Source organism: Nicotiana tabacum, chromosome 19, assembly GCF_000715075.1.
Source record: "Nicotiana tabacum cultivar K326 chromosome 19, ASM71507v2, whole genome shotgun sequence".
Taxonomy (NCBI): Eukaryota; Viridiplantae; Streptophyta; class Magnoliopsida; order Solanales; family Solanaceae; genus Nicotiana; species Nicotiana tabacum.
The window spans coordinates 115,411,919-115,422,373 of NC_134098.1; positions in this window are offsets into that span (position 1 = coordinate 115,411,919).

A 10,455-nucleotide genomic window follows, 5' to 3' on the forward strand; every position below is an offset into this window, starting at 1 on the left:
AAAAAAGACCTTTTTGAAAATTATGCTTTTATACACCAGAACACTTCAAAATTTTATTTAAAAAAAAAGTATTTTATGAAAATTTGGAGGAAATTTTCTCTTTCTCTCTCCCATGTTCAATTAATATATCCTAAAGCTTCTAAACAATTTAGTAAAGCCTACCAAATAATGTTACATATAGCACAAAAAATAAACACGTTGGTCTAAAATATTATCCTAAACGTGCCCGACTCCTGTGTCGAGTCCCGTTAAGTCAAATACACATGATACAAATAAAGCCTAGCCTACTAGGGATATCTGTTGCTTGTGGCTTGTTCTTCTAAGTTTTCAAATCCTAATGGAGATGATATCTAGACCTGGCTTTACCCCGGCGGACAACCCGAGCCGAGGAGCGTCAAGCGTCACCAGTAGTAGAACAACACTGGCTAGCTAACGGCTCTCCCGCCTAAACATGTGTGACTAAATCCTTCACCAGAAGCTGGTAGGCTAACTGTCTTTATCTCAAGAAAGAAATTTTGTGATGCTGGTAGTTAAACACAACATAACTACCTATCAGAAGACTCAGAGGGGTGCGAGAGAGGATACAGTTTATATTACAGTTCAAATAAATATTAAAGCGGTAAATAAGTGACAAATAGCACATTAGGCTCCCAAACACAATAATATCCAAAACATGATAAAAGCCAAACAAGAATCAATTTACAAAGCTCGAATTCTTATTAATTCTTCCCAGCAGAGTCGCTAGAGCTGTCACACCTCTTTTTTTCCAGCAACCCTATTATGAGGTTGAGTTTGAAGAGTTTTTCTAATTAAAGTGACGTTTTGAAAAGGGATTATTTATTATTTAGAGCCGTCCCTTGGAATTGAGTTTTGGTGTTCCAAGTCACCTTTTATTTCAATCCCTTATCAAACGGAAGGTTTGACTCCTTATTTATGGTCTACGAAAATAGAAGACTGAGTAAGAAATTCTGTTAAATGAGGGGAAGGTGTGAGGCACCCCTCGAGTCCAGTGGTTCTAGCATGATCGCTTTATTGACTCATGTCCGGCTTAAATCAATTCTTGGCTACTCTTGTATTTTATTGGTTATGGTTTACCTATTATCACTTAATTAATTATTGTATTTTATTAATTATGTTCACCAAGATGCGGTACGCACACAAGGTAGTCTTCTTTGAAGTCGGATGTTAAACCAAGGTACGAGAATGTACACATGGTTAAAACATAATTATTTTAAATTGAAAGGTATCACGACGCGGGAATGCGCACATGATCCTTTTATTATTTAAGCATATTGATCCAAGGTTCGTGTATGAACACATGGGCTAATATTTAAAGTGCATGTAAAGCTCTTATAGCTATTTTAGAGTTATTTTTTTGCTACTTTTGAGATAATTGTGAAGGCCATAGATTATGAATATGAAGTTGTGGAAGATGTGTATTATTTAAACAATTATTCACAACTCAATCAACCTTAGAACTATTTACAACTTAATAAATTACCAACAATCTATATCTCGAATTATTTTGATATCTATTATTAATATGTATAAGAGATGAACTAGCTAGAAATTACCTTGTTTTGGTGGCCTGACAGAACTCTTTGGCCTAGATAGTGAAAAAGGCCTCATGTACGATCTAAAAAATGATCCAAAGAGAATTGGCATAAAACTCAACTATTCACAACTCACTTCTTGACAAAGATCCAAGACAAATAAGAAACAGTAGTAACACAATCTGGTAAAATAATTCAAACGATCATATGCCCTTACTTTTTAAGTGACATTCCTCCGTCATGCGATATCTCAAAGTTTACTTTATGTAACAATTCACCATGGACAATCAAATACTCATATCAAACATAGATGACAAACTCAAAACATTTATACAAATTCGAGTAATGCCTTTTAATCATGGAATAAAACTGGAAATATCGAGATGAGATAAAAATGGACCTTTGTATGAACGAAGCAAATACAGAGTTAGAATTTCGGCCGGAACAACTGGACAACGACTGAGACCTTTAAACAGTGACCTTGCTGGAGCCTCGAACGGAATCGATAACCTCGAACGGACTCGCCGGACAGCAACTTCAATTCAATCTCCCGCTTCCCTTTTAATGTTGCTGCTTTATGTCAAAGAAGAAGGGCTATTTCGCTGGAGTTTTTAGCCAGTTTTCATGGCTGTTTTGGGCTGATTTAGAGGTGTTTTAGAGCTGAGTTCGAGGTGATTAATGGCTGGTATTCATGGCTGCGTTTTCATGGAGTTTCAGCCTGTTTTTCAGGTCTTTTTGGGTGGTTATGGACTGTTATGGACTGTTTTTCAGCTTGGTTTTCTTTTTCTTACGAGCTGCTGCGCCGGACCTAAAACTCTAGGGTTGTTCGCCTTCTAAATCGTCCCCCTTTTATTTGTGAAATGTGTGAGCTATATATAGAACGTGTGTGTTGATGGAAAAAGAATAGTGGGGACGTGGGGGAATCGTGTGTGTATGTGAAGGAAATGGGGATATGGGGGTTGGGAAGTGAGGAGTGGTGTATGTGTAGGTAGTGATTAGTTAGATTAGATATGAGTTAATCTTTTGGTTTTATTTTAGTTTTTTTTTTCTTCTTCTTTTCCTTTTTATTTTTCGTTAAAAGATAAAATATAAAGATAAGAAAAATTAACTATCTAATTTTTAGACTAAAATAATATAGGCAAACTAAATATTTACACTATAATTTAAATGATACCCAAGATATACTAAAGCTAAGCTAACTTATTTATTATAATTCTAATTTAAAGAAACCATATATTTTTGTAAATTTTCTTTTTCTCTTTATAAATAGGAATAAGATTTATACTATAAGCATGTGAATATTTTTTTGTAATTTTTAACTTTTATCAAATAAAACCTATTAAAAATAAGATAAAAGTTTAAAATATGAGGATTAGACCTAGAAAAACTATTTACACTAAAATAGTATAGAATCTGGGTGTGGTCAAAAATTAGATGTTCAGAACATGCCCCTCTTTGCTTGGAAACATGAAGTGTTTTCAGGCAAAGAAAATAAACAAGGTAACTGATTTTTGACCTCACTATTATTTAAAAGGAAAAATAAGATAAATGAAAAAGATGTGACCAAGCCTTGGTTTTAGGCAACCTACATATCCCGGGTTATAAGGGAATCAGGTCACGTGTAGTTCAAGTGGAAGAAGAGTGAAGGAGTATACTTAGAGGGAGAGTCGAGTGAAGTTCCGTTGAGGTTCCGATTCGCAGCTCCTACTATTACATCAAAAGAAAAAGTAAATTACATACTCTTGAAATCTAAGAGTTACAAAAATCCTATCTAAATGCCATCTCGAGTCTTGTCTTGATTCTTGACTTGCCTCCCCCATTGACTTTAGACTGAAACTTGATGTTCTCGATGCAACAGACTAGGAAATATTCTCACAGGCCTGTTTCTTAATCAGATGATGAGAAGATGGATCTTGAAATCCAATGTCTCTGCATGCATTATATCAAAGCGTGTTTGGCTCGTATTGAGATAAAACGTTCCACTTTCTCTGGCGAGAGCTGAAATCTTATTTTTGCACATCCAATCCGTACTTTGCAGAAAAACCTGCAAGCCATCAGAAACAAACAAAACGAACAAAACTTTTCTGCCCCAGTTTGCACTAGAAAATTTTTATGAGTTATTGAAAATACAATAAACTATTTTTCTATTGCAAAATAAAGAATTGAAAAAGAAATGAGAGATTTTTTTAAAAAGAAATGAGATTTTTATTAATATTTTATAATATTTTATAATAGGGATTGTCGTACCCTATGTTAACAAGAAGGAAGGCAACCAGGGGATGTAGTACCCTGTGTTGACAATAAGATGAGGCTCGTGGTAGTCTAGGATGCTACTAAGGAATGTCATACCCTATGTTTGCAACAAGAAATGCAACCAAGGGATGTAGTACCCTGTGTTGGCAATAAGGTGAGGCTCTTGGCACTCTGGGATGCTACTAGGGAATGTCGCACCCTATGTTTGCAATAAGAAATGCAACCAGGGGATGTAGTACCCTGTGTTGGCAATAAGGTGAGGCTCTTGGCACTCTGGGATGCTAGTAGTATAATGATCCAGCCAGTCATTTTGACTTTTAGAACCCCGTTCCCTAAAAATAAAACTTTCCGTATGTAATTTTAATGATTTATGACTTGCGGAGATGGTCAGTTCGGGATTTGGAAGTGTTTGAGTTGAAATCGAAACACTTGGTTCCTTAAGTTGGCTTTAAAAGGTTAAGTTTGACTTCGGTCAACATTTTGAGAAAACGACCTCGGAATAGAATTCTGACAATTCCAACAGCTCCGTATGGTGATTTTGGACTTAGGAGTATGTTCAGAATTTTATTTGGAAGTCCGTAGTTAAATTAGGTTTGAAATGGCTAGAATAGGAATTTAAGTTTGGAAGCTTGACCGGGGAGTTGACTTTTTGATATCGGAGTCAGAATCCAGTTCTGAAAATTTTTATAGCTCTGTTATGTCATTTATGACTTGTGTGCAAAATTTGAGGTCAATCGGAGTTGATTTGATAGGTTTCGACATCGAATGTAGAATTTGAAAATTCTAAGTTTCATTAAGCTTGAATTGGAGCATAATTTGTGGTTTTAGCGTCGTTTTAGGTGATTTGAGGTTTCACATAAGTTCGTATGATATTTTAGGACTTGTTGGTATATTTGGTTGAGGTTCCGAGGGTCTCGGGTGAATTTCGGATGGTTAACAGACCAAAAATTGAACTCAAAAAGCTGCTGCAATTTTCCCTTCTGCTAGATATTCTGGGCTGTGATCGAGCCCAAGATCGAGCCTAGATATCGAGCCCAGGGTCGACGGCCCGTGTCGAAGCCAGGGATGAGGTTCAGTATCGAAGCCATGATCGAAGGCAAGGCTCGAGGACCATGATCTAAGGCAAGACTCGAGGGCCAGGATCAAGACCCAAGATCGAGGGTCACGATCGAAGGCACAGGCTCGATGCCAGGCTCGAGGCCATGACCGAGTCCCAGGATCGAGGCCATGATCGAGGCCATGATCGAGTCCCAGGCTCGAGGCCATTATCGAGGCCAAGACCGGAGTCTTAGGCTCGAGGCCATGATCGAAGCCCAGGCTCGAGGGCCACGATCGAAGCCACGATCGAGGCCCAATTCCGAAAGCTGCCTGGGCTGTTTTACAAAAGAGGGCATTAGTCCCATTTGCCATCTTTGACGAACATGAGATTGAGCAGAGGCGACTTTTGACAGATTTTCAAGAGAAAAACATTGAGGTAAGTGATTCTAACTCGGATTTGGTCTACATTTACAAGTATATCATTGTTTTCACCATAAATTAGTGTTTTGAGATTTAAATTTGAGAAATTGTTAGAAATCTCATAGAAACGAATTTTTGAGATTTTGGTATCGATTCAGAGTCGGATTTGAGTGAAACTGGTATGGTTGGACTCGTAATTGAATGGGTTGTCGGATTTCGTAACTTTCGCCAGATTCCGAGAAGTGAGCCCCACGGATGGATTTTTAATTAATTTCGGGATTCTTATTGAAAATGTAGTATTTTCTTATAAAATTGATTCCTATAAATTTTAGTGATTGTATAGAATTATTTTTAGTTGGATTCGAACAAATCAAAGTTGGATAATCGAGGAAAAGACCTACTAGTGGATTAAATTGGAGCAAGACGAGGTAAGTCACTTGTCTAATCTTGTGAGGGGGAAATTACCCCATATGTGATTAAATAAAATAATTGTTGCTAATTGTGGGGGCTACGTATGCACGAGGTGACGAGAGTCCATGCGTAGCTACTATTAATGCGAAAGTCCGGGTAGTTTAGGACTCAAAAGCATGAATTACTTGTGTAAATTGTAGTCTTTACTTAATTAAATTATTTGATATATTTATATATATGTTGTGAATTGTTAGATAAAAATATTAAAAGATGGAAATCTCACATGCTCAATTTTCTGTTTAAATTAATTAATTCTTAAAGGATGAAAATCTCATATGCTTGATTTTCTGTTTAAATTAATTAATTGTTAAGAGAAATTGTTCTTCCTCTTGAATTTATCTTATAATAAATATACTCTCATTCCGGAGGTACATAAGAAAATGTCTTCCTTTCTTGTGGAGCGGGCCGAATGCCTCGGCAGGATAGATGCAACTATGGATCGTGCCGCACGTCCCTCAGCAGTGTACACGACACTCTGGATCGGGCCGTACGACCTCGGGAGAAATCGTGCCTAATAATAATAATTACACGATACTTTGATAGTTTATTGCAGCTTGTAAAGCTAATTGATAAATTGGAATTAAAGGAATTAAAGGAATTTAATTAATATATTGAGAATTGTTGCATTTGAAGGAATTTAATTATTTCTACTGGTTAAATAAATTATTATAAATTCTGTAAATCATGCTGATTTAAATATTCTAGATTTATTTCAATTATTATTATTGATCTATAGTGAGTGTCAAAGTCGGTCATCTCGTCTCTACCACTTCGAGATTAGGCTTGATACTTACTGGGTACACGTTGTTTATGTACTCATACTATACTTGCTGCACTTTTTGTGCAGGACCTGAGGCAAGTACTAATGGGGGACCTATCGCCTTACACCCACGTTATCCAGGGGCATAGTGGTGAGCTGCCTTCCTGAGCCGTTCTGCAGCTACCGGTGTCTCTCCTTGTATTTTTTAGTTTTGTCTATTTTCATTTCAGACAGTATTTGGAGTTTTGTATAATCTACTAGATGCTCATACACTTGTGACACTAGGTCTTGGCACACACATTGGTATAATTTGGTGTCTTATTATTTTTCTTGGATTTAAATTTTATCGATATATGTTTAATTTATTAGTTGGCTTGCCTAGCTATGGTGTTGGGCGCCATCACGACCTATAGGTGAAATTGGGTCATGACAACATGGTATCAAAGTACTAGGTTCACGTAGGTCTCGCAAGTTATGAACAGACCTAATAGAGTCTTGCGGATCGGTACAGAGACGTCTGTAGTTATCTTCAAGAGGCTATAGGGTGTTGGGAAACTACCTTTCTTCATATTCCATCGTGCAATTAATGTAGTACTAAATATCCTTCTTTTATTCTCTCACAGATGGTCAGGACGCGCTCTAATGAGGTTCCAGACCAGGGAAGAGCTACTCCCCTTGTTGCTAGAGGCCGAGGGAGGGCTCCAGCCCGTGGTAGAGGGCGAGGACATCCCAGGACTGTTCCAGTTATGCCGCCAGTGGGTCCAGCAGAGAACCCCATTGTTGAGGAACATGATGAGGTACCTGTGGCAAAGCCAGCTCCGGTGGATTTCACATCTGCACCGGGATTTCAGGATGTCATGGGTCGTATGCTGCGGTTCATGGACAATATGACCCAGACCGGTTTATTTCCGGCAGACCCAACCACATCTCAGACGGGCGGGGGAGCACAAACCTCTACCGCACAGGCTCATGGACATGAAGCTGCTGTATATTAGACCCAGGGTGCACTACCCGTGGGTGGAGCCCAGCCAGTGGCAGCAGCTACACTTGAGCCCAGGCCAGCTGTAGCCGCTGATCCGCAGAAACTATTAGACAAATGGACTAGACTACATCCTCCTACCTTTGGGGGTGAGCGACATGAGGATCCCCAGGATTTCATTGATCGGTGCAAGGATAGACTGTACAACGTGAGGATATTGGAGTCTCATGGGGTAGACTTCGCTACTTTTCAGCTAGAGGGCAGAGCCCGTAGATGGTGGCAGTCCTATGTTCTTGGCAGACCAGCAGATTCTCCTCCCATGACTTGGGACAGGTTCACCCATATCTTCCTGGACAGGTATATTCCACCCTCTCAGAGGGAAGAGTTGAGGTTTCAGTTTGAGCAGCTCCAGCAGGGTCAGATGTCAGAGACCGATTATGAGGTGAGGTTTTCTGAGTTATCTCGCCATGCACTTATGATACTCCCTACTGAGTATTAGAGAGTGTAGAGGTTTGTTGAGGGTTTACATACTGGCATTCAGGCCACTATGGCTCGAGAGGTTGAGATGGATACTTCTTATGAGCTAGTCATGGAGATAGCCTGAAGGATTGAGGGTGTGCGTCAATGGAGCCGAGAGCAGGTTATGAGAGATAAGCGGCTCAGGTATTCTCAAGAGTTCAGAGGTGCTCCACCTAGGGGCAAAGGTCAGTTCGTGAGAGGGCAGTCCAGTAGGCCCCCATATCCAGCACCACCGCCTCCTCGAGGTGCTCCAGTACGACCCTATCTCAGTGCTATACATGAGAGTTCTTATCGCCCACCAGCTATTCAGGGTCCTCCCAGCGGGTATTCAGCTCCCCAGGGCCAAACTCTTAGTCAACAGCCCATCGCATCAAAGAGTTGTTACGAGTACGGGGATCCCAGTCACATATGGAGATTTTGCCCCAGGCTTCGGGGGTAAACTAGTGCAACAGGGTCAGCAGCCTATGCTTACCGGACCAGTTGCTCCACCAGTAGTCCGACCACCAAAAGGTGGAGGACAGGTGGTTAGGGGCCGTCCTAGAGGTAGAGGTCAGCCAGGCGGAGGCCAGCTAGTTGGCACTCCAGCTCGGTTCTATGATTTTCCGGCCTGACCAGATACAAAGGCCTCAAATGCCTTGATTACAAGTATTATTTTTGTTTGCGGCAAAGATGCCTCGGTATTATTTGATCCAGGATCTACGTATTCATATGTGTCATCTCTATTTGCTCCATTCTTGGGTGTTTCTCGTGAGTCCTTGAGTACTCTTGTTTATGTGTCCACTCTTGTGGGCGATTCTGTTATTGTGAACCAGATCTACCGATCTTGCATTATTACATTCTGTGGTTATGAAACTAGAGTAGATCTCTTATTGCTTGAGATGATCGATTTTGAAATTATTCTGGGCATGGACTGGTTATCTCCATATCATGCTATTCTAGATTGTCATGCCAAGACTGTTACCTTGGCTATCTAGTATTGCCTAAGCTGGAGTGGAAGGGTTCGTCTACTAGTTCATTTAATCGAGTTATTTCTTTTATAAAGTTTCAACACATGATCGAGAAGGGTTGTTTGGCTTATCTAGCCTATGTTTGGGATACTACTGCAGATATTTCGGCTATTGATTCAGTGCCCGTAGTTCGGGAGTTCTCCGATGTATTTCCTTCAAATCTTCCAGGTATGCTACTTGATCGTGATATTGATTTTTGTATTGACTTGGCTCTAGATACCCAGCCTATATCTATCCCATCGTATCGCATGGCTCTGAAAGAATTAAAAGAATTGAAAGAACAGCTTGAAGAGTTACTGGCCAAAGGGTTCGTCAGACCGAGTGTATCGCCTTGGGGTGCACCGGTATTATTTATGAAAAAGAAGGATGGAACAATGCGGATGTGTATTGATTATTGCCAATTGAACAAAGTCACTATTAAGAACAAGTACCCATTGCCGCGTATTGATGATCTATTTGACCAGTTACAGGGTGCTAGGTTGTTCTCTAAGATCGACTTTAGGTCGGGGTACCACCAGTTGAAGATTCGGGATTTCGATGTTCCGAAGACTGCTTTCCGGACTAGATATGGTCATTATGAGTTTCTGGTGATGTCCTTCGGTTTAACTAACGCCCCGGCAGTGTTTATGGATTTGATGAACAGGGTATTCAGGCCATATATTGATTCGTTTGTCATTGTCTTCATTGATGACATTTTGATCTACTCGCGCAGTAAGGAGGAGCATGAGCAGCATATGAGAATAGTCTTCACTTTCTCTCTCTAAAATGCTCTCACCTCTTATCACGACCCCATATCCACTCCGTAGGATGTCGTGATGGCACCTAGTCTCTAAGACTAGGTAAGCCTATCAATGCAGAATAACAATAGAAATATGAAATAAATAAATCTGCAATTCACTTAATTACAACTCCCAAAACCCGGTAGAAATAAGTCACAAGCTTCTAAGAATTTATCCTCAATGTATCTATATATCAGGGTCTAAAGAAAGATAAGGAAGCAACATAATAATGATAATAGACATGGGGAAAAGTAGAAGGGGACTCCGAGGTCTGTGGACGCGGCAGATATACCTTGAAGTCTCCAATGCTGTCCCAGCTCACTAATAGTGCGACTGATAAGGAGTATCTGGATATGCACACAAAAACATGTGCAGAAGAGTAGCATAAGTACACCACAATCGGTACCCAGTAAGTGCCAAGCCTAACCTCGGTCGTGTAGTGACGAGGTCAAGTCAGGACCCTACTGGTATATATAATAATAAAGCAAGGCAGAAATGAAATATCACAATAAAATAAGGACTGAAATTTAACAAGAAAGAATTCATAGAAGGTAACAGCTCAGTACACAGAAATACAACAGGGGATCTCCCGAGATACCGTCTCGTAGTCCCAAACGTAAATGTGCAGGGGGATCTCCCGGAATACCGTTCCGTAGTCCCAAAATAAATATGCAGT